Source organism: Caretta caretta, chromosome 1 (assembly GCF_965140235.1).
Source record: "Caretta caretta isolate rCarCar2 chromosome 1, rCarCar1.hap1, whole genome shotgun sequence".
Lineage (NCBI taxonomy): Eukaryota > Metazoa > Chordata > Testudines > Cheloniidae > Caretta > Caretta caretta.
The window spans coordinates 227,412,387-227,436,279 of record NC_134206.1 but is presented as its reverse complement, the minus strand read 5'-3'; positions in this window follow the sequence as shown (position 1 = coordinate 227,436,279).

Below are 23,893 nucleotides of genomic sequence, written 5' to 3'. Positions count from 1 at the left end.
TGGACACAGTATTCAATTCAGGAAGGATGTTGGTAAACAACAGGGTTCAAAGAAGAATCATGAGCATGTTTAAAGGATTAGAAAACATGCCTTCTAGTGACAATCTTCTCTTTATCAAGATAAAATAGATTAATGGGTGACTTGATCACAGCCCTCAGAACTTACATGGGGAACAAAAATTTGAAGAGCTCATTGTCAATCTAGCAGAGAAAGGTATAACGTGACCAATTCAGACTGGAAATAAAAGTGTAAATTTTTAACAGTGGGGATAATTAACTACTAGACCAATTTACTGAGGGTAGTGGTGGATTCTCTATTTAAAAATTGATCACTTTAAAAAAAAAAGATATGCAAAAAGAAATTGTTTGGGGGAAATTTTACAGCCTGTGTTAGACAAGACTAGATGATCACTGTCTCTTCTGGCTTTGGAATCTATGAATAATGGTTCAAGACAGAAAGTAAAGAACACTATAGCTGTTACACCCTGTCCCCAGCCTTCCCTTCCACCTGTTAGCCATTTTGGAGACCCCTTCTGGAGTATGCTGAGGGGGTGGAGATACTTTCCTTCCACTGGGGGATGCAAATCACCTACCCAAGTCTACATCCCTCTTGGAATGGCTCCTACCCTATCAGGCTAGCTAACAAAAGGTTTAATGAATGACACTATATTTCCAATGAGACTGGTGACTCAATTCAACAAGTGACCTGGATTGGGCATCTGAGCAGGCAGTCAGCTTGGGATATCTGGGTGTGAGCCATTATGACAACAATACAAACCGCAAGTGTGACATACCTCCAATATGTTTGATATTGGGAATGGAATAGTTAAAGAATTATTGATGCACACTAATTGAAATAGAAACATGCATAAAGTCAGTGACCACATAAACATCAACTTGTGGATCAAACATCATCTGTCTCTTTTGGCACCACCTCACCTAAGTCCTGTTGTAGTTTATGGGTTATTTAGATGTTACTTTTGTTCAGGCCATGGCCAGTGATGCAACTTGAAGTTCCTTTAGCTAGTTCAATGTAAACCTTTTTCTCTATTAACCTAAGTGTGCAGTGGCTGCAGCAAGCAGTGTGTGCCAACCACTGCTGTCAAGTCATGCTTCTTACTTATCATCCATGCCACTAATGACTCTTCACACATACCATCAAATGGTAGCAAATTTCAAGCACTCCCAACCTGGGTTGTATTTAAAGCAATGATCTTGACTTGAAAAAACTCATTTCCCATTAGTTCACTGATCCATGCAGTCCCACTGCCCATGCTGTATTTAAGATGGAAAGATGTCTGACTTGTGAATGTGGGGAGAGTAAAAGAGTACTCAGCTTGGCAATTAGTTTGAGTGAATGACTGGGAGAGTGCTGTGTGTGTGTTTTGCATGGCATTGAATGTGTTCTGAATTGAATCAGAGCTGACAGAGAATTGAGATCCTTCGGTAGGAGTCAGACCAGAATAAACAAACTCCTATGATTATGACCAGGGTTGCTTTTTCTGGGTACGTCGGCAAAGGAGGTGAATACAGTTAAGAAAAGCCAGAGCTGCAGCTCTAGTGGCTAATTATAATTACTTTGAGATAAAAAGGGATTATCAACCCCCTAAACTATCACTAGCATGATAATGCTGTCGTAATGGTTATAATCCTTTGTGACATTAATCACTACACTGATTAAAGTTCCCTCATAAATATATGTTAGGTGAGTACAGCACATTGCATGTGATAAAGCATACAGTTTAACACTCTCAAATAACTTGAGTATACAAGAGATTTAAAACAACATTCAGGGAATTGGTGCACCCACCGTTATTTTAGAATGCTATTGCCACAAAATTAAGGGAATTGGGTAAAGTGGCCTCAACTTAACCCATCGTACTGACGTTTTGTAATATGCGTAGATCAAATCCACATGCAGGGCTCACAAGCTTTTTTTGAAACTCCGGCGCAAGTAAGAGTGCAGGCTGCAGATGCACACGGGTACGGTTAAGTAGTCGGTGTGGCTCTCTACGCGGTGAGGTTGTCAGTATCCAGACTCCTTTACTGATTTCTTTATTTGCAAGCACTAATTATTAAAGGTGTGGGGAACATCTAACGAGACCGGCACTAGAACTTAGTCTTCACTGTGTTAATAAGGAACTTAGCTCCACACTCTCACTTTGGGCCTTACGAGACAACATTGACTTGGTGCCCCCAGAGCGGTGCTCAATACTATAGGAGCAAGTTCCCCTGGGTGACTTCCAACTCATCGCTTTCCCCCTTATGCTTAGACTTGCAATACCTTGGACCTACTCGCTGCGGGAGAGCTCACGTGTTGCAGTCATAGACCGCATGACTTGAATTTGGTTTCTTGAGCATGGGCCTAACCACTGCTTCTTTGAACAAAGCTGGCATCTTGTCTTCTTGAAGGGCAGCTCTGACAAGACTCTTGCCAACAAAGGACCCAATCCTTCCCCTCCTCCTCTCTCCCCCCCCACTAAATTACATGAACGATAAATGGCATGGATCCCAGTTGCAAACCAGAGCTCTCCCAGGACGTCTAGAATCACAGGGAGCAAAACTGACCAAAACTTGGAAGATGTTGCACCTCCCACCTCAGCATGAATTTTTTTACCACAGGGGCAGCCATTCTAGTCCAAATCTGACTGACCTTTTCTGTAAAGTGTATGGAAAACCCTTTGTAGCCAGAAACCTGCAGCTTGCTCTCTGTTCATGTGCTGGTAAAGTTCTACTGCCTGGCACTCCCGCCATGTTTCATTGACATGCATCAATGAGCACCGACGCAGCAAGCAGGTAGAGTTGTAGGAAACAAATCTTTGTTGAAGATGCATAGAGGCCAGTGTTACATACTGGGGTCTGTATTTGTCTAGTCTCAGCCTTTCCCAGCTTGAACTCCTTAACACCTTGAGGTCACAACAAAAAAATAAAAAGGTCCACTCCCTCCTTAAGCCTGACCACTTTCTCCAGTTGCATTCATCACACTACAGTTGAGCTGTCACTGATTCATGAAGAAAGTTTTGTAGTTTTAATTCAAACTATTAACTTTAAGCCTGGGCTTTTGTGTTAATTTACTGTATTACCCGCAAGAATTTGGCCATGCTTTCATTAAGCCATATTAGGTTACTGATGTTTTCTCATATATATCCTTTTGTGTGTTTGTGTTTAGTGGAGCATTTGTGGAACTGCTTAGTTGCTAATGAAGCAAACATAACACACACATTCTCATCTCATTGTGGCTGTCTTCTCCCTGTCCCCACCCCTCAGCTTGGATATTATGCTTCAGTTGTTCCTAAAGACAAATTTCAGCTGCAAGCTGTTACTTGCAAGAAGCAGTGCGGTACTACTAAAGCTACTTATGACATCTGCATACCCTTAATGATTTTTTGTGTCAATATAGCATTTATGGAAAAGGGCTAGGGACTGACCTACACTGAAAAGTTACATCAGCATAACTATATCTCTCTGGGGTGTGAAAAATCCACACTCCTGAGAGACACAGTTAGCATGTAAGTCAACAGAAGAATTCCCTCCTATCATTGTAGTGTCTACACTGAAGCACTATAGAGGTGCAGTTGCAGCTGTACTGCTGCAGTGTTTTTCAAATGTAGACAAGCCCTTAGTCCAAATCACGGGAGATGAAGTTAAAATGGGAAATGTGATTAGAGACAAGGGCACAAATAATGAGCTAGCTTCTGAGAGGCGTTGAGCAACTGCAGTTTCTTTTGACTTCAATAAGAGTTGCAGGGGCTCAGCACCTCTCTTGATCAAGCCTGCTATTACGAAAACTAAAATCTGGGCCTATTTAACAGGGAATATTCCGTGGTGTTGAATCTCCTCCACTATATTTACAATCCCAACTACAAAGAGCAGTTAGGAGCTTAACTACCACTGACTTTCAGTGGGAATTAGGTACCTAACTGCCTTTTGTGCCTTTGAAAATCTTCTCCCCCACCCACATGTGAGTGGGGTGAGAGATTTTCCCCCCCATCCATTAAAAGCCAAATCCTTCCCTCAGAAACATGCACAATGCCCACTGCAGCCCATTCCTGCCAAAGACAGTAGCAGATGGAGTTTAACCCTTTGAATGGACACCAGCACTTTCAGTCGATGCTGTGATGAAGCTCATCTAGGGGGAAAAATAAGACACTAAAGATCAAAATGCTACAGGATGGCGCCAACTTGCACTGGTGATGAAATAGGATGGCACCACCTGCTGTTCAGGTGAACTGAGTTTAACAGATTCTGAAAATTGGCTGTATGGTAGCTTTCAATACCATAAGAAATGTGCCAAGGAGAGTGCAATACAGAAAAATTTAATAGTCCTTGAAGAAAAACTTATCAGAGAGCTTACTAGACAAATGGAAAAATATCTTGCTATAGTACATCTCTTTACAGAGATGAAGAAATAGATTTTCTGTAAATACTTGTGGCCTGAGTCTAAGTCTCTGCACTTAGAGCAGGGACAAAAGGAGTAAGGAGGGGCCACAAACCCCGAGTCACTTTTACACTTCCAGGTTGAAATCCAGGCTCAGTTGAAGTCAATGACAAAATTCCTATAGGCTTCAAAGGGGCCTGGATTCTTCAGTATTCTGGGGTTATGCAAGGCCTGGCTCAGGCTCTGGTATAAATTAGAGCAGCCCAAATACTGCTTTAATTTAGAGCTTTGTTGCCTGTGTTCTTCTTTGGAACCTGGTATTGTATTTTATTAACTTAGATTGTAATAATTGATGATAATGTGGTGGTAAGGGCCAATTATCTGGGGAGTGATGAGCACCTACAATTCCCACTGTGTTAAAAAGGAGTTGAGGGAGAGTCACCCAAAGGATTGTGCCCATCAGGGCCTGCTGAGTGCTTCCTGAAAGGTGTTGGCATCTTCAGATTTCAATGAAGACAGGAGGTGCTCTGCAGCTTGCTACTTCAGCCCCATTGTAGGTAACCATGATGAAGTTTGTGAGAGAGATGGCAATATCCTCTTTGAATTAAGTTTAAGTATCTTTGGAGTGTGTTGTACTAAAGGCAACATGTATGTATTGTGGGCCAGCATGGTATGTAGTCTCTCTAAGGGGGAGATGTGATATAAAGCATGGATGATAAAAGGATGTGCCAGACAAGAATGGACTTTTGGGACAATACATGTGAAGTGGATCTCCTGGGAAATATCTAAGGGGAGGTGAATGAAAATTCCCCATCTCCTGTTGTGCAAAAAAACAGGCTTTTGAAGCTTCGCTATGAGAAATGGGCCATTGTCTGCTGATGACCTCTTCCATGAGGCCAAGATCAAAGCCTCAAGCTGCATAAACGAAAAACTGAACTGTTACGGTTGGTCTAGTTCAGACTCTGAGACGGATATAAACTTGTAACCATGGGGAAAACCCACGTGTGGGTTTTGAAGGACTGACACCTACCAGAGACTGAGGTTGTAGCTGGGTTGTCCTCTGGTAAGTTGTGTGTGGTGGGTTTTTTTAAAATATGTGCGCAGGCTTGTATTGTTTAATGTTTTCTCTGTAATGCTTTCCAACCTTAAGAATAAATGTGCTTGCTTATAAAGAGCTGCGTGGTAACTCATAACGGCTGGCAATTACAGCTGTTCATAGCTGCTGGGGAGAAAGCAAAGCACCTGTACTGGCCTGTGTAGGCAGTCTGAATTACTGTGAATATCACAATGTAGACAGGGAACTGTGCAGCCTGGAAAAAATCCTGGTCAGGAGAGAGAGAGACGTGGGCTTCTATGCAAGACAGTGACTGCTGAGGAGCTGGGAGCCTAGAAGGGGTGCCCTTCATGGATCCTGAGGGGGGAGCTACAGGAGCAGTTGCTGAACTGTGACAAAGATGGCAAATGAAAGGGAAATATTTAATAAAATTAAAACATTTTACAGCAAAAATGTGGGGGGAAATCTCATCCCTCAGTTTCATGGTCATCTGTCTGGACATCAGTACGTAGAGGCTGGGCAGGTAAAGCAGAATATCACAGGCTTTAGTTTCCCAAAAGCACATTAATTTCATAGATCTAGCATGCAACAGAACTAGATAATAGTATTTTTCAAGAGGATGTGTGAATTGGATATTGGAGTGGTAACTTACAAGACAATGCTAAGCTATTTAGCTCTGCTTTAGCTGCTCTTTTAACAGTTCGAACTACGTATATGCAGTTCGTCCAACAGTAAAAATACACTTTTTAGGGAATGCTGTAATTTCATGGGCTGCAAATCTCTCAATTAAATGTGTTCACAACTCTGAGTTTTTTAACCCTATTGGTGCAAATGGGTTGATCCCAAAAAATCTCAATACAAATTATTTTTTAAAAATGCTAAGAATTAGACCCTTTTTGGGAGTATGGAGTGAGAATAAAACTGCAAATCAATAAGTTCAGCTGCATTTCTTCTGTTGCAGTACATGGCGGAATTTTACCTAACATGGGATTAGTGATCAAATGTAGCTGGCACGTTACAAGAACATGATGATGTCAGTCCAAAACTATCATAAGGCATGAAAGAGAAATACTGTGAAACTTGAATCTTCTGTTTATGCAGGGTTAGGACATAACATACGAATAAAGCAGTCAAGGTGATTGTTCACATGTTGGTAATACCAACAACATATTTTAAACATTAGATATTTGGGTTATCCCTTGTGGCCTCTCTTCACTTATTAGTCATCTAAGTTCTTTTAGCTATAAAAGTAGAAATGGGTCTTTGGGAGGACTATGAACGAGGACAGAGTAGTGGCCTCGCTTATCAGCTCGGGAAGGAGCTATCATGCATGAAGAGTGTCATGGAATAAAATACTTTCTCATCAATGTTCTTATTCCAAACAATGGTCAGTGGTTCATTTTAATAGCTAATTCCTTTATTATTCTTGAACTAATTCTATACATAACATGCCCCCTCAGATAATAAAGTAGTTAGGTTAAATTAAAGAGTGAAATATGTAACTGCTTCTAATCCTGCCACCTTGATATTAAACACTGACATTGAAGAATTATGTGGGTTGGCAAACTTTTTGGCTGGCGTAAACTGAACAGCAAAAAGGCCAACTTCAAATTAAGCTGCTTGTTCATATCTGGTAATATATTTTAGATGCATTATATTGTGCATTCTTATCAGTAAACCTTTCCAACAGTAACCAGCCCTAAAAGGTAGAGGTGTCCAAGTTAAGATCAATATGTAAATAACCTCAAAGTTAAAGTGTACCTGGAGCCATTTTTCTGTTTCTGATCCATCTTACAGAGATGGTCCTGAGTTGAGCAGTCTGGAGCCTGATCCAAATTTCCCCAAGTTTTTAAGGGTTCAGATCCAGTGTTCCCATTCAGGCCTATCTATACTAAAGAGATTTCTCAAAACATATCCAAATCCTTGAAAACTCTTTATGGCAATGACAGAAATCAACATTTTTTTGTGAACTAACCTCAACAATAATAACAATAATGACAGAAGTTTTGGTCTATTATATAAAACTTGAAATAAATCAGGTTTGCAAACAATACATCATAAGCTCATAATCCTTCCTGACTATGTGTACAGCTGACTTGCTCCCTTTTAAAAATTGCTATAATTCATTTGGCCATCTAATCCTCATTTCCTTTGACATGCCTGGCATGTGTATATATGCCATGCTTCTAGAGCCTCAGTTCTGCTCCCACTGAAGTCAGTAGCAAAATTCCTATTGGCCTTAATGGTAAAGGATCAGACTGGAGTTGGACCAGGCCCTTACAATTAAAGTCAGTAAGAGTCTTTCTGTTGACTGCATTGGAAGCTGTAGTAGGCCCCAAATGGCATCTGAAATTTCATGGCATTCATTCTGATCCTACCCCCCTCCTCCCAGCCCCCAAAGCATTCTTTTTCTGGACCTAACATTTCAGTTTCTAAGGCCAAATCTTGCTTGCCATACTCATCAAGTCACTTTGATCCCTACTGATGGGAGTAAGGCAAGCTAATTTCGGCCTCATGCTTTAAAAATGTTTTTTTCAATTCTTCCCCCCACCCTTTTAATTTGTATCAATTTATTTTTATTAATAAAAGTAGACAGGATCTGAAGCCAAGGAAGGGCTTCCATTGATTCAATGGTCTTTGGATCTGGTGCAATATTTTTAAAGCAGTCCTCTCACTAGTATATAGTCACTTCATTGTTACAATGGGGCTAACAATATTCTTTTTAGTAATTCTTCTGTAATAACATGTCAAATGTAACAGTTCAAATAATAGAAATGTTTATCTCAGTTGAGAATGCTTTGCCATTATCAGATGTAAGCACATAAAATATGGGGCATATTTTTAACCCCCGCAAGTTCTGACCATTCTTACTTGGAGTCACATTCTCTGGATTTAATTATTTCTAGGGCTGTCAATTAATGACAGTTAACTCATGCAATTAACTCAAAAAAAATTAATCGCGATTAAAAAAATTAATCACAGTTTTAATCACACTGCTAAACAATAGAATACCAATTGAAATGTATTTAAAGATTTTGCATGTTTTTCTACATTTTCATATATATTGTATTTATGTGTAACTGATATCTAAGTGTAATATTTTTATTACAAATATTTGCACTGTAAAAATAAGAACTAGTATTTTACAATTCACCTCGTACAAGTACTGTAGTGCAATCTTTGTTGTGAAAGTCCAACTGACAAATGTAGATTTTTTTTGTTACATAACTGCACTCAAAAACAAAACAATGTAAAACTTCAGAGCCTACTAGTCCACTCCCTCCAACTTCTTGTTCAGCCAATTGCTAAGACAAACAAATTTGTATACATTTACAAGAGATAATGCTGCCCTCTTCTTGTTTACGATGTCACCAGAAAGTGAGAACAGGCATTTGCATAGCACTTTTGTAGCTGGCATTGCAAGGTATTTGTGCCAGATCTGATAAACATTCATATGCCCTTCATGCTTTGGCCACCATTTCGGAGGACCTGCTTCCATGCTGATGACGTTTGTTAAAAAAATGCGTTAATTAAATTAATGACTGAACTCCTTGGGGGAGAATTGTATGTCCCCTGCTCTGCTTTACCTGCATTGTGCCATATATTTCATGTTATAGCAGTCTCCGATGATGACCCAGCACATGTTCATTTTAAGAACACTTTCACTGCAGATTTCACAAAATGCAAAGAAGGTACCAATGTGAGTTTTCTAAAGATAGCTACAGCACTCAACCCAAGATTTAAGAATCTGAAGTGCCTTCCAAAATTTGAGATGGACAAGGTGTGGAGCATGCTTTCAGAAGTCTTAAAAGAGCAACACTCCGATGCGGAAACTACAGAGCCCGAACTGCCAAAAAAAAGAATTAACCTTCTGCTGGTGGTGTCTGACTCAGATAATGAAAATGAACATGCGTCGGTCCGCGCAGTTTTGGATTGTTATCGAGCAGAGCCTGTCATCAGCATAGACGCCTGTCCCCTGGAATGGTGGTTGAAGCATGAAGGGACATATATTGAATCTTTAGCGCATCTGGCATGTAAATATCTTGCGACGCCAGCTACAACACTGCTATGTGAATACCTGTTCTCACTTTTGAGTGACAGTAAAGAAGAAGCGGGCAGCATTATCTCCTGCAAATGTAAACAAACTTGTTTGTCTAAGTGATTGGCTAAACAAGAAGTAGGACGGAGTGGACTTAGGCTCTAAAATTTTACATTGTTTTATTTTTGAATGCAGTTTTTTTTACATAATTCTACATTTGCAAGTTCAACATTCATGATAAAGAGATTGCACAACAGTACTGATTTTAGGTGAATTGAAAAATACTGTTTCTTTTGCTTTTTACAGTGCAGATACTTGTAATCAAAAATAAATATAAAGTGAGCACTATACACTTTGTATTCTGTGCTGTAATTAAAATCAATATATTTGGAAATGTAGAAAACATCCAAAAAATTTAAATAAATGGTATTCTATTATTAACAGTGCAATTAATCGCGATTAATTTTTTTAATTGCTTGACAGCCCTAATTTCCTTTTTTATCCTCCTGTGCTGGAGGGGGTGGACTGTGGGGATGCTGATTATCTAGTTAGCGATGAAAATGTGAATATGCCCAGTTGCTTATTTTATTCATTGTGTTTTTACAAGCTTGCATTATCTGTTGGGATTGTATAAAACAGGAGACACCTTCTGTACATAAACAAAGTATCAAAATGGACTTGGATTTTACATACCCCAAAGTTCTGAGGGAGTACATATTAGGAGTCAGATGCAAAATTGGAATTGGGTTTTGTGTTTTGATACACCACCCAAACTTTGGGCTTTTCTAGTAAAAACAGAAAGCTCTACATTTTGCAAGTTGAATTTATCTGCAAGCTGGATTAGTATTAGCAAATACCCTTAAACTGTGGCTGTGAGACTTAGCACTTGAAAGGAAGGAAAATTCCATCATGAAATAGCTGATTTAATTAGACCTTATGAACTGTTAAATCTAAGTCGAGCAAACCACTGCCCATACTTACAGCTCTGTTTGGCACTCAAAACAGCAAACAAATCTTGCCTGGAATTTTATCCCAAAACAAGTAAGCCTACTGGAAACTTCAGCTAAAATAAGAAGCACCACATGTGTAATTTATACATGTCTCTTCTCCTTCTATAATAAGAATAGATAAATATAGAAACCTTTTGGGGCCAGGATGTTGGATAAATGTGCGTGTGTGTGTGAGAGACAGAGTCTGTAAAAAGGAAGGAAGGATGATCTTGTGGTTGATTCACAGAACACTGAGACAGTAGACATCAGTCTACTCCCAGCTTTGCCACTGACTTTTTGTGCAACTTTGGAGGGACATTTGCAAAGATGGGGTGCTAGGTGCTCTATGGGAGAAGAGTACTCTTTTGGTTGCCTGGAATGAGAGAAACAGTTCGAGAAGACAGAAGGGGAACACAGGGGCAGGGGTTTGCCTGCTGCAGCAGGTTGTCTGCCTCTCTAGATCAACTTACAAGGTACTGGAGTGGTGTCAGGAGACCAGGGTTCTGTTCCCAGGTCTGCTACCAACCTGCTGGGTGATCATATGCAAGTCACTTCCCTTCTCTATGACTATTCTCTTTACTATCTGGTGTCTGTCTTGTCTATTGTGTGTGTGTTTGTGTTCCGTGTCTAGCACATGCTGTCCTTATCTCAAACTGGGCCCGTAGGTCTTACTCAACTAATAATAAAGAATAAGCAGAATGGGCAAGTTTGGCCATTAAGCAGTACACACACACAAATGTGTACTAAGGAGACCCTGAATCCTAGTGGATAAGTCACTGGACTGGACCTCAGGAGATCAGGTTCTATTCTGGGCTCTTTCAGTGACCTGTTCGGTGACCTTGGCCAAGTCATTTCCCCACTCTCTGCCTGTTTCTGTAGCTGTAGAATGGGGATAACGATGCTGAGCTGCTTCATATGGTAACCTGAGATCTACAGGTCAAGAACTAGGCATTATTCCTGCACACAATAGTCTTACTACTCTATGATGAAATACAGTAAACAAGACCAAGTGGGGAAAACAGATGCTGGAACCAGACAGGGATCACAAGCCCTGCCACTAAACCACTAACCTGTCTCACATTACACAGACAGCAGAAGTAAAACCCACATCTCTTTCCGCCACTGCAAGAGCAACTCTGGGCATACGGTAAGAGGCTTGGATAGACTAGCCTCAGTGTCTCACAGTAGCAGCAAAGCTAGACAACAGATGCTGTTTGCTCTGAATTATATGCAACTCATCACTGGCACAGTCTGGGCTACACTTTTGCAGTGGGAAAGTCTTGCATGGTAAGGGCACACAAAGAACCCATTAACTTCTTTCTAGCCTAAATTGCCAATCTTGGCCTCATAGGTTTGGGAAGGTTTGGCTTTAATTTCTGTTTCAGATTCCACATTGATGAAATGGGAGTAGTAATCTTTATGGGTGACTGCAGGCTGAATTAATTAGAAACAGCAAAGTGCATTGAAATTCTCCCAGGGAAGGCCCTATAGGAGTGCAAAGTATTATATTTAAAACATCAGTGGGTCAATCATTTTAATCAGACTGAGTAATGAACACATTTGCATACAAATATTGTACAGGACTGATGAGATGCACTATTTGCAGTGGTAAGAGCTGCAACTGAAGCAGGGTTAACTACTGAATTAATAAACATGATATGTCACTGTCCTTCAGTCTACCGGTTGGAAGTAAATAGATGTGTCAGTTTAATCTAGCTCACTAACCTTCCTCGGAATCGTACAATTTACTTACTAGGGGATTTGTATAATCTATTCGATAAATAAGACCAGTAATTATTCCTTCTAAAGAGGGTTGTGTGAAATGCTTGTAATGAAGCTTGAAGCTAGATAATACTTGCCTGGTTTCATTACAAATTGAAAATGAGGCTAGGTTTGCCAAAAAATTCTGAGTGAAGCCAAAACCAGGAGAAACTCAGTGGGGCTGTGAAATGACCCTGAAAAACCCCAGGAAAAACAGTCCATGTGCCACTGCAAACCAAAAATGATTAGGCTTTCAGTTGTATTGATAAAGGATAGCAAGCAAGACTGCTAAGGAGCAGAGGGTTAAATTAGACCCTGTCCCTACTGGGAGGGAATAATGCTCAGGAAATCTTGCTTTCCCCAGTACATGCCTGTAGAATCCAGATAGAATGCTATGCACAGCTTCTTGAGTGGCCATCTAAAGTGGTGGGGCTCTGCAGTCCCAAGGAGTCAAGGTCATTTAGAGGATCAGCAAATCCTCCCCGTCCCCCATCCCCAGGAGCACCTGCTAGTATTTGGTAGCAGATGCAGTGGAAAGCAAATGCTGCTCATTCCTAAAGTCCCAGAAAGTGGCACAGCTGCCCCCTGCCCCCACTTTATATATGCTATCTCAGTACTACATCTTTGCTTCCGTGTTCAGGGCTTCTCCTTCCAGTGAAAAGCCAGAATGTGTCCCTATTTGTCAGAAATCTAATGAAACAGAAGTATAACAATGGTACAGAACATAGGTCTAAGTCACTTAGGTTCTAACTTGTGTCATTTAGCTACAGCCTTTGGTGCAGTGTGGAGCTGCTCCCCTCTTTCCCCTAGAGCATGTACCAAGAGACACTGTGCTTCTGAAGGTAGAAGGTCTCCCACAGCTTCTTGGTGCATGTGCGAATACACAAATCGCTGCTCCCTGTTACAGGGTGCGGCATATTACCCCAACCAACCAGCCTGCTGTGATGGTTGACACCAGAGTCCTCGGTTCTGACCACTCCATGACCCTTCTAGCTGCCTTCCTTGTGAATTGCTGTTCTGGGGAGAATGAGGGGGAGAAAATATCTTGGTAGCAGCCCGTGCACTCCCCTGAACAAAAGGGCGGTAATTTTGATTAATCCTTACATGGGCCATTCAGGGAAGGACACTCTTCAGTCTCTTACAAGACACCGCACATGTGCATAAGTTCCTGCCAGAATCTAGCCCATAGCAAATCTGGAAAAAGACAGAAAAGAGAGATCGCAGGTGAAATGATCCTGGTTATGTCTTGTTGTTCAGCATGTGCATGTGAGAGACATGTGTATTCTATATTTCTGTGTATGTGATAATTGTAATTATGGTTTTTATTTTTCTGTATTAAAATAATTAAAACTCTAATAATTCCCCCCCACACACACCCTAAATCCATGGTTGTGTAAGCTCAGGATGAATAGCCATTTGGATATTTCCAGTTTGTAATCCTGCTCTCTATACCCACAATGAATGCACATACATGGGCTCCTGGCTGCCTACATTCTTACCCATCTGTTCAGATGGCATGATGCCCAGTCAGAGGCTGGTTGCACTTTTGTCCCAGGATATATATATTATGCAATAATGGGTTTAGATGGGCCACATGTAAAACATTACAAATGCCATCTCTTCAGCAGGAAGGGTTTCCTCTTGAGTAATTAGTCAGGCTTCCTGTGATGTTCCTCTACAGCATGCAGCAAGCTTATTTACTAGACTGAGCAGCCATGATCATATTATGCCTGCCAGAGCCCTGCATTCTCTGTCCTGGTTGGTTTTTAAACCTAGTAATGATGTGAAGGACTGGCTACATTTACTACTTTTTTACATGCATCTTATCCTGACAGCTATCTGGACTCTGATGCTATCCTCTTTTTAGAGAGGCCTGCTATCTCACATAAGCTTGGAAGGTGACCAAACTCTGGTGGGTTATTTTGTTCCTTTGTTTTTAAAGTCCATGGACCAGATCCTCAGCTGATATAAATCAGTGTAGCTCTGTTCAAATTGATATTTTAATGAAGGGCTAGCTCCTTAAAGAAAATAATTTAACAATATCAGCTCAAGTAAAATGTTGTCTTTGAAGCTTCAGTCCCTGTCTTTGTGTGAGCTGTATTCTGTAGGTGACAGCAATAGGAGTCCTGTGCTCCGAACTGAATGTTTATGGGATCGTAACCTGGGTCCAGGACAACTCTGAGGTGAGAACAAAATGGGATAATTGCAGTGCATGCCAAAGGGAAACAAAAATAGTAGAAGAGCAAGATGGTAAGCAGACTATTATAGAAGTATCATAGAATCGTAAGACTGGAAAGGACCGCAAGAGGTCATCTAGTTCAGTCCCCTGCGCTCATGGCAGGACTAAACATTATCTAGACCAGCGGTTCTCAAACAGTGTGGGTCAGGACCTCATTTTAATGGGGTCACCAGGGCTGGCTTAGACTTGTTGGGGCCGAGGGCCAAAGCCGAAGCCCGAGCCCGACCGTCAAAGGCTAAAGCCTGAGGGTTTCAGCCCTGTGTTAGGGCTCCGTTTACAGGCCTCCTGCCTGGGGCTTCAGATTTGGCCTCACCCCCGATCAGTGGGGCACGGGTGGCCTCAGCCTTTGGTTTCCCATCCTGTAGTAATTTTAGTAGTAATCTGTAGTAATTTTTATTGTCAGAAGGGGGTCATGGTGCAATGAAGTTTGAGAACCCCGGATCTAGACTATGCCTGGCAGGTGTTTGTCTAACCTTAAAAATCTCCAATGACAGAGATTCCACATCCTCCCAAGGCAATTTATTCCAGTGCTTAACCACCCTAACAGTTTGGAAGTTTTTCCTAATGTCCAACCCAAACAGCCCTTACTGCAATTTAAGCCCGTTGCTTCTTGTCCTATCCTCAGAGGCTAATGAGAACAGTTCTTCTCCCTTCTTCTTGTAACGTTACCTTTTATGTACTAGAAAACTGTTATGTCCCCTGTCATAAATATAAAGGGAAGGGTAAACCCCTTTGAAATCCCTCCTGGCCAGGGGAAAGCTCCTCTCACCTGTAAAGGGTTAAGAAGCTAAAGGTAACCTCGCTGGCACCTGACCAAAATGACCAATGAGGAGACAAGATACTTTCAAAAGCTGGGAGGAGGGAGAGAAACAAAAGGTCTGTGTGTCTGTCTATATGCTGTTTTCTGCCGGGGATAGACCAGGAATGGAGTCTTAGAACTTGTAGTAAGTAATCTAGCTAGGTATGTGTTAGATTATGATTTCTTTAAATGGCTGAGAAAAGAATTGTGCTGAATAGAATAACTATTTCTGTCTGTGTATCTTTTTTGTAACTTAAGGTTTTGCCTAGAGGGGTTCTCTATGTTTTTGAACCTAATTACCCTGTAAGCTATCTACCATCCTGATTTTACAGGGGGGATTTTTTTATTTCTATTTACTTCTATTTTTATTAAAAGTCTTCTTGTAAGAAAACTGAATGCTTTTTCATTGTTCTCAGATCCAAGGGTTTGGGTCTGTGGTCACCTATGCAAATTGGTGAGGCTTTTTATGCAACATTTCCCAGGAAAGGGGGGGTGCAAGTGTTGGGAGGATTGTTCATTGTTCTTAAGATCCAAGGGTCTGGGTCTGTAGTCACCTAGGCAAATTGGTGAGGCTTTTTACCAAACCTTGTCCAGGAAGTGGGGTGCAAGGTTTTGGGAAGTATTTTGGGGGAAAAGACACGTCCAAACAGCTCTTCCCCAGTAACCAGTATTAGTTTGGTGGTGGTAGCGGCCAATCCAAGGACGACGGGTGGAATATTTTGTACCTTGGGGAAGTTTTGACCTAAGCTGGTAAAGATAAGCTTAGGAGGTTTTTCATGCAGGTCCCCACATCTGTACCCTAGAGTTCAGAGTGGGGGAGGAACCTTGACATCCCCTCTCAGTCTTCTCTTCTCCAGACTAAACAAACCCAGTTTTTTCAATCGTCCCTGATAGGTCATGTTTTCTAGACCTTTAATCATTTTTGTTGCTTTTCTCTGAACTGAAACAATGTGTGGAACAGGTGTCCCTTGTGGTTATGCTGGTGGCTGGGAGGTTCATTTAGTGGGGATGCCTGTGAGGTTATGTGTATGGGAGGATGTTGTGTCTCACACCGTGGCAGCCCTAGTTCTAAATTTTAGGAATTTTTAGGAAGCAACCTGCTTCACTCTGCTTCGATAAATATGCTATCATCAAGTTAAGGGAACTTTTCAAAGCTGAGTACTACAGAAGTGACGCTCCCTGCTGGGTTCAAGTCTAGTGGAGAGGCTACACCTCACTTCCTGTGCTGCTGCCTTAGCTCCTTACTTAACCATAGACCTGCTCTTGCTCCTTTCAAATTAAAGGAGTCTTTCCATTAACTTTAGTGGCTGATGGATTCGGCCCTTAATCATACTGGTGTAGGTCTCAATCCAGCTCCCATGGAAGTTCAATGGCATGAGCCTTTATTTCCTACTTCTGACCTTCTCTCAAACAAGAAAAAAAATCATAACATGTAAAAAATAATTTATATAGTTCTTTCTGCTTCAAAGCACTGTACAAATGTTAACTGTTTTGTCTACACATGATCCCTGTGAGGTCAGTATTATCACCCCTAATTTTACACGTGGGAAATAGAGGTAGTGTGACATGCTCAAGGCCGTACAGTGAGCCAGTCTAGGTTGGGATTAGAACTCAGAAATTCATGGCTGCCTTATTTGATTACTAAACTACGCTGTCTCCTTGGCATCTGAGGTTATTCATGACATACACAGTGTTCCAGTGTTAGCTGTAAGTGAAGGGAAAACATTTTACAACACCTGTAGGTCGTGTAAAGAGCAAGTTTGTATTGCTGAAACTGTAGGAATTTAAAAAATGATGTATGTAGTACAATTCTATTACAGTAGCGTACTTTATGGTCCTGGTGATAAAGTTAAAGCTATCCAATTACATCAGTTTTCATGAGTTATTAATAATAATTATTATTAATAGTGTTTTATGGTTGCACCTCAGGATCAACCGATAATGGGGACCAGTTGTTACCTTTGCACTGCCCTGGTCCCTGCCTGAAGAGCTTACAGTCCCATAGACAAAACAAACAGGGTGGGAGAAGGGGTATGGCACACAAGCAGAGTGGATGACATCAAATGCCATGTTAGTGCCACAGTTTTTTCTTTTTGGGATGCAGAGGTGGGATGGGTTTAGTTAGGAAGGGATCACCTAAAGGAAAAGAAAAGGTGAGGTGGTTGAGGGGGACAAGATGTGGGGTGGGGAAGAGGAGCAGCTGTGGAGTGAAGTTGAGGTGAAGAGAATGTGTGGGAGGGGGGAAGGTGGGAGCAAACAGCCAATCATCACAGGACAGAGAAAGTCCAGTCAAAACGGTAGGAGGCTATATGAATGTCCAGAGGGTCTTCCTTTGTGTAAGCGGAGGAATAGTCCTGCTATTGTGGGGAACTTTCCTGACTTCTACACTACCCTGGTGAAGTGGGCTAGCAAAAGGATCTGAGTCCTCGCTTCCACTTCCTTTACCCAGTGGCCTCCCTGTCCTTGAGGACTCTCCTTCCACTCTCCTGTCTGGCAGAGTCCTTGTAACCCCAACAAGGCTGGGCCCAGGATTCCTGGGGGGCTCGACCCCCAACCCTGCTGTGGTCACCTAGGACAGGGGCTAGGGTGTCCCCACTCCGGGGTACTCTCTCTGCACTGGGCACTTCTCTGACCCACTGACCATTACGTACAAGTTAAAGCAAATGCAAGTTATTTAATCAACAATTTTAAGAAGAATAAGGAAAAATGGGAAAGGTTAAAGGAAACACATCAACCCGCTCTGTGGCAGGGAACGTCACAAACAGTGTCTCTGGAATGTCAGGGCAGTTCATAGGCTGTTCCTTGTATGTCCCAGGCCTCCTTCTCAGGCCCTGGCTGTGCTGCGGGGATGCTGTGGGTTGGACACGTGCTCTGGTGGTGGCCACACGCTCTCAGGCTCTAAGTGGTAGGACCCTTCTTCCCAGTGTCGCCCCCGCCCTGTCGGGATTACGATCCAAGCCTGGCCTGCAGAGCCTCTTGGCTGCGGTGTCTCTCTGTGCTGGGCCCGCTGCCCAAGGTCCCCCTCGCTCTCCCCAGCTGCTCACCACACCCAGCTCCGGACTGCTCCAGCCCCAGCTCCACCACTCTGTCTCAGCACTGCTGCTGCTGCTCTGCCTCCAGCTCCCTGGGCCACTTCCTTGGCCCCTCTGGCTCTGGTTGCTGCAGCTCTGCTCCCAGGACAGGTCTGCTCTGCAGGCTGCTTCTGTGACTCTGCTCCCAGCACTGACCTGCTTCCTGGGCTGCTTTTCTGGCCCCTCTGGCTCTGGTTGCTGCAGCTCTGCTCCCAGGGCAAGTCTGCTCTCTCTGGGCTGTGCCTCTGGCTTTGGGGCTGCAGCTCTGCTCCCAGGACAGGGTCTGCTCTCTCTGGGCTGCTTTTCTGGTCCCTCTGGATCTGGCACAGCTCTGCTCCCCAGCTCAGCTCAGGCCCCTGCTTTCTCCTTAGCTTGGCCCCACTGTCTGACCCAGGCAATTCCAGCTCACACAGAGGATGGGACCTCTCCTGACTCCCTGATTAGCCTGCATGCCCTGTCATTCAGGCTGACCTGGAGCATTGGCTTCTCCCCCTTGTTCCTGGGGGCTGTCAATCTCAGGGTCCTGATTCACCATTGACCCTCCCCCCCCTTTTTAGTACTGGGAGCTAGTAACTAAAACACCCCCACTGAATGTTAGTAAGAGGGCAACAGTCCCCTTACATTTGGCTGCTTCTGCTCTTAGTGGCTGGATAGACATAGGCCAACATTGTCACAACAATGCCTCAAGTTATGCTTCTAAATAAGGTGGGGTTTATTTGCTTTTGTTAATTATGAAATGGCTTTAGAATCCTGATCACAAAGGGTGCTCCCTGATTGGTGCTCAGTCATCTCTCAGCTGTTCTCCATCTTTCCTTTCTGGAGCTTTCATGCTCTAATCTCAATAGGAATTCCAGGCAGTACATTACTAGGAGATTATTGCCCTTCTTGAGTGGTTAAAGCCACTTGCCCTTTGGCCTTCTGACACCAACCAAGGCATACAATAATTGTTCAGCAATGCACTGCCTGTCACTTCTTATTGCCTAACCAGTGTGCCTTATTTAAATGGATCCTTGTCAAATGTCATTTTGAACTGATGATATAAAGGCCACCCCTGGGAAAAAGATCTTACACAGTGATTCTTAGCAAGATGAGGTGAGGAATTATTACCAGAACAAGAGACTAATCTGATATAACAGTAGTGACAATGTGTTGAACGAGACATATACAGTATATGCAGTAAAAAGAAAAGGAGTACTTGTGGCACCTTAGAGACTAACAAGTACTCCTTTTCTTTTTGCGAATACAGACTAACACGGGTGCTACTCTGAAACCAGTATATATAGTAATATTTTATAGCGTGAAAAGACTATTCTGTTAGCATTAACTAAATGCACTGAAAAACCTGTCCCTTCCTGACCAACCTCAGTAAAATATCTGAATCATAATTGCAGATGTCCACTAATTTCCTCTATCATTATCACTGCACTTGAAGTAAAGGTGAAATTTACTCTGATTTTAATCATTTCAAGTTTTGTGGTTTTTGTTAATGGTTCAGATGGAATCAGAGGTTACATCTGTAGCCTTGTTATCTCATAAATTGGTGCTGAGAGAATCCCAGATGAATCTGAACATGCACTCAGTAGACATGCTTAAACATGTCTTGTGAGTTGTTTGGTCAGCAGAATCAATGTATTGCTCTGGCTTTTTGCGTCATTATAATGTAGAGTATATAAAGACTAACTGTTTTTTAGAAGTGTTGAATACAGTAAGAATGATCTAATGAGGAAGACCTAACTGATAGGTCATGCAGTAATGCTGTAGGATTATAGCAATAATGAAGGTGTGGGAGGATGTGAATAGGCAGTAGATGTTTCACAGGTAAAAACAGCAAGACAAAAGAGTGGGAGTATGAAGCCAGATACAAGACTACCAACACAACCTGAGATAAAGGAAAACAGCTAGTTATTATTGTGATGCCCTGGTGCTATTGACATAATGAAAGTGCAAGTGGCAAGATCTATAACGTAGTGGGGCTGAGGAGACTGCACCTGAGATGTAATTAATGCTTGCAATGAATAGCCATTGAGGTCATCCTCTGGAATTATTGCAATTAGGGATCTCTATACAAGAGTACAGTGCATTTAAAAAGAAAGAGATAACTAAAATTTCACCATGCTTCTCAATTTGGTGACAGATGTTCAAGAGAAAATCAATGGTAAAGCAGTAATCTGGTAACAAAAGCCTGAGGCCCAATTTCTCATTATACAGAGAATAGTCACTTGTTATCTCATCATTGCCAAGCAGGAAGGAAAAAATCAGCAAATAGATTTAGCAAATCTTTGTCTTAACAATTGTAGATTGATTTTTAACCTTCCCTGTTTGGCAAAGTCTTTGAAGGGGTAGTGGCAAGACTATTTGGATGGCAATGATGAGTATGATAAATTCAGTTATGGATTTAAGCATAGCCACCATACAAGGAGTGTCCTTGCCAGAGTCCTAAACAATCTGAATGTCATAAATGATAGAGAAAGCCTATCGTTGGTGGTGATGGTGAACACAGGTCATCACCAATCCCTGCCAATGGCCAGATTGTGGCTGGTCCTTGCTTTAGTATGGGAGAATGGAAGACGCAAGGAATTTTCCATTCCCTTTGTGTCACAATAACTCCCAGTGCTCCTACTGGAGCATTATAACTCTGCACCATCTCCAAACTGGGGTCATAGTTAACTGCCACATGTGGGGAAGAACTTTGAGGAAAGTAAGCTATGTGTGACCTAAGTGACCTCAGTTATTGGCATGGGGTTGTATTCTTAGTTCCCTACATGAGGCATTCTTTATTGTAGACCTGCCTTGGCACTGAAGTTCTTCAGACTATTACATTTCCTTTAAGATAGATTTTTGTGAGGCATAGTTTGGATTATAATTTGAGGAATGAATTCTGTTCTTCCTTACATCACTGCAAATCCAGAACAACTACATTATAGTCAACATATATGAAGTTGTATGGGAACACCACTCCAGTTCACATTTTATTTTAAGTAACCAACCAGTTATCAGATGAGAACTCTGATCACTAGAAAACTGTATTCAGATTGGTGGTTTTAGATCTTAAAAGTTCCATGTCTCATTATTAATATCGGATTGGGAGACCTAGGAAAAGATCACTGTTTACACTTGCATATAGTTCCAGTGTTGTTGTAATTTAATCCCTCCCTTGGAGTCTGGAGACTGAAGAATATACACCCTAGGCAGGATTCTTCCCTCCTTTGCACCATTTGTAAATCTGGAGTAACTGAGGCAGAGAGCTTTGAAGTAGCTTGCCCAAAACCACACAGCAACTCATTGGCGGAGCCAGGATTAGAATTCAGGAGTTGCTAGCTAACAAGAATATATGTAATATATATGTAATGTATTATATGTAATAATGTCCTTCATTGCTATATATAGTCAATGCTATGCCTTTGACAAACCAAAACGTATAACTACTGGGGTTAATATGCCCTCCCACTATTTGTCTATTTAATCACCTGTAGGATACTGTCTAATTTCTAGATTGTGAAAACTCTGGGACAGGGACTGTCTGTTGGTTTCATAGTGCCTAGTGCAATAGGGTCTTAATCCCCAGGAGATCAGATACTGTAGTAATGGAGGCCATACAACTGCCTAACATAGAATCCCTGTACTTAGATGCTATTTTATTAGAAATAATACTGTCTCTCACGTAAATCATCAAAAAGTTAGCATATAAGATGCTTTACATGCTATATATTGTAAATCAATACAAGATACAAGAAACTATGAAAAGTACATCCTAATTTTAAGAGCTACCTTACATAATTATGGACCAAACCCTGAAGGCCTTTCTTGGGCTACATGCCAAATAAACGTATGACCCAGAATTTACCAAAACCTTCAGAATTTACCCCTGTATTTCCTGTCTGCATCTTATAACCTACTCAGGCACTATTCTAAATTTAAGGTAGAATAATATGGTATTTTAAACAACTGAAACAAACCACAACTCCCCACATAACATATGGTAAGATTTGCATGATCTTTTGCACCTTCAATGTTCTCAGAAAAGTGAGAATTTTTTTTCAAGTTCGTTCTCTCTCTCTCACATGCTAGATGTAACACATGAAAAATTAACTAACTTGAAATCTGATAATGCTGTGCACAACAGTGCAGTTTAATTGGTTTCCATTACTCAGAACCATGCAGTCTAATTTGATAACATTATGGTTAACTGACAAGACTGTTGTTTGGGTCTAGGAAAGACCTTACTGAAACTTTTCTTGGAAAGAACAGGCATTCAGCTCTGTCATTTTAGTTTCTTTTTATCATTTGACATGCCAAGCTTGCCTAAGGCCATTGCTTTTTTTCTTTACACAAAACAAAATCTTTAAGAAACACAGTCATTAGTGTGTCAGACTTGCTTCAGTTTTCTTGGCCAAATAAACAATCTCACATGCATGCTTTGCTCCTGTGCCTAAGAAGGAGAATCTCCCATTCTTGTGAAAAATCCCACTGGAAGGAGCTAAGGAGAAATAGGAAACTCTACAAATTTCCCCTTCTGGAGTCTCCCTCAGATTGTTTAATCAAAATGAGACTCCCTCCCCCACCACTTCATGGGATACGTAGCATATTCTCTCCTAGAATCTGTGGATCCCTGAGATCCAGACAGGTGGCCCTGTGTCATCATCAGCTTACATACTTTAACAGTCTATTATACCCAACACAATCTTTATTATCTCTCTCACACACACACAAGATTATATGTATGTCTGTATGTATGTGTGTAACATCAACTCTTTTTAAAAAAAATTACCTAAGGCCAGATCTATGCTAAAAAGTTAGGTCAACTTAGCTACCTCACTTAGGTGTGAAAAATCCACACTCCTGAGCAGCATAGTTAAGCAGACCTAACTCCTGATGTAGACAGCGCTAGGTCAATGGAATAATTCTTTCATTGATCTAGCTACTGTCTCTCAGGGAGGTGGATTACCTATGCCAATGGGAGAACCGCTTCCATCAGTGTGGGTAGTGTCTACACTTGACGTGCTACAGCAGCACAGCTGTGGTTCCTCAGCTGTGCCACTGTAGCACATCAAGTGTAGACAGGCCTTAACTTGTACCTTGCCTAGCAACTAAGCTATTTCTTTTAGGTTTGGGAGGGTTGTTCTTTCCTGCCTAATATTGCACAAAATGTAGACCTGCACTCACTGCAATGTCAAATTGCATACAAGATATATCTTTTGATGCCAGCAGATAACCTTGGACTTGGTTCTTCTGGTGGTCTGGTGTTTTGAGTATGTTCTGATGGGCAACTGATATCTATGTTCCTTCTGTGTCCTGCTGATCAAGTCTCAGTGGAGTGCATATTTCACCATCTTCTGCACCCATGTTTGTCTTGTTTTCATAGTGGGGATATGTATCTGTCGTTTCAATGAATATATGCCCATCAACTGTTTTATTATATGAATGAGGATTCCTCTGTTCAACACATGTAATTTGTTTCCAAGTGTATGATTTGTCCTGAGGAAATAATTTGATCCCAACAGGGACTGACAGTTGTAGTTCCGGCAAGTCTCTAGCTTGTTGGTCATAGTAGGCTTTGGCCTTTG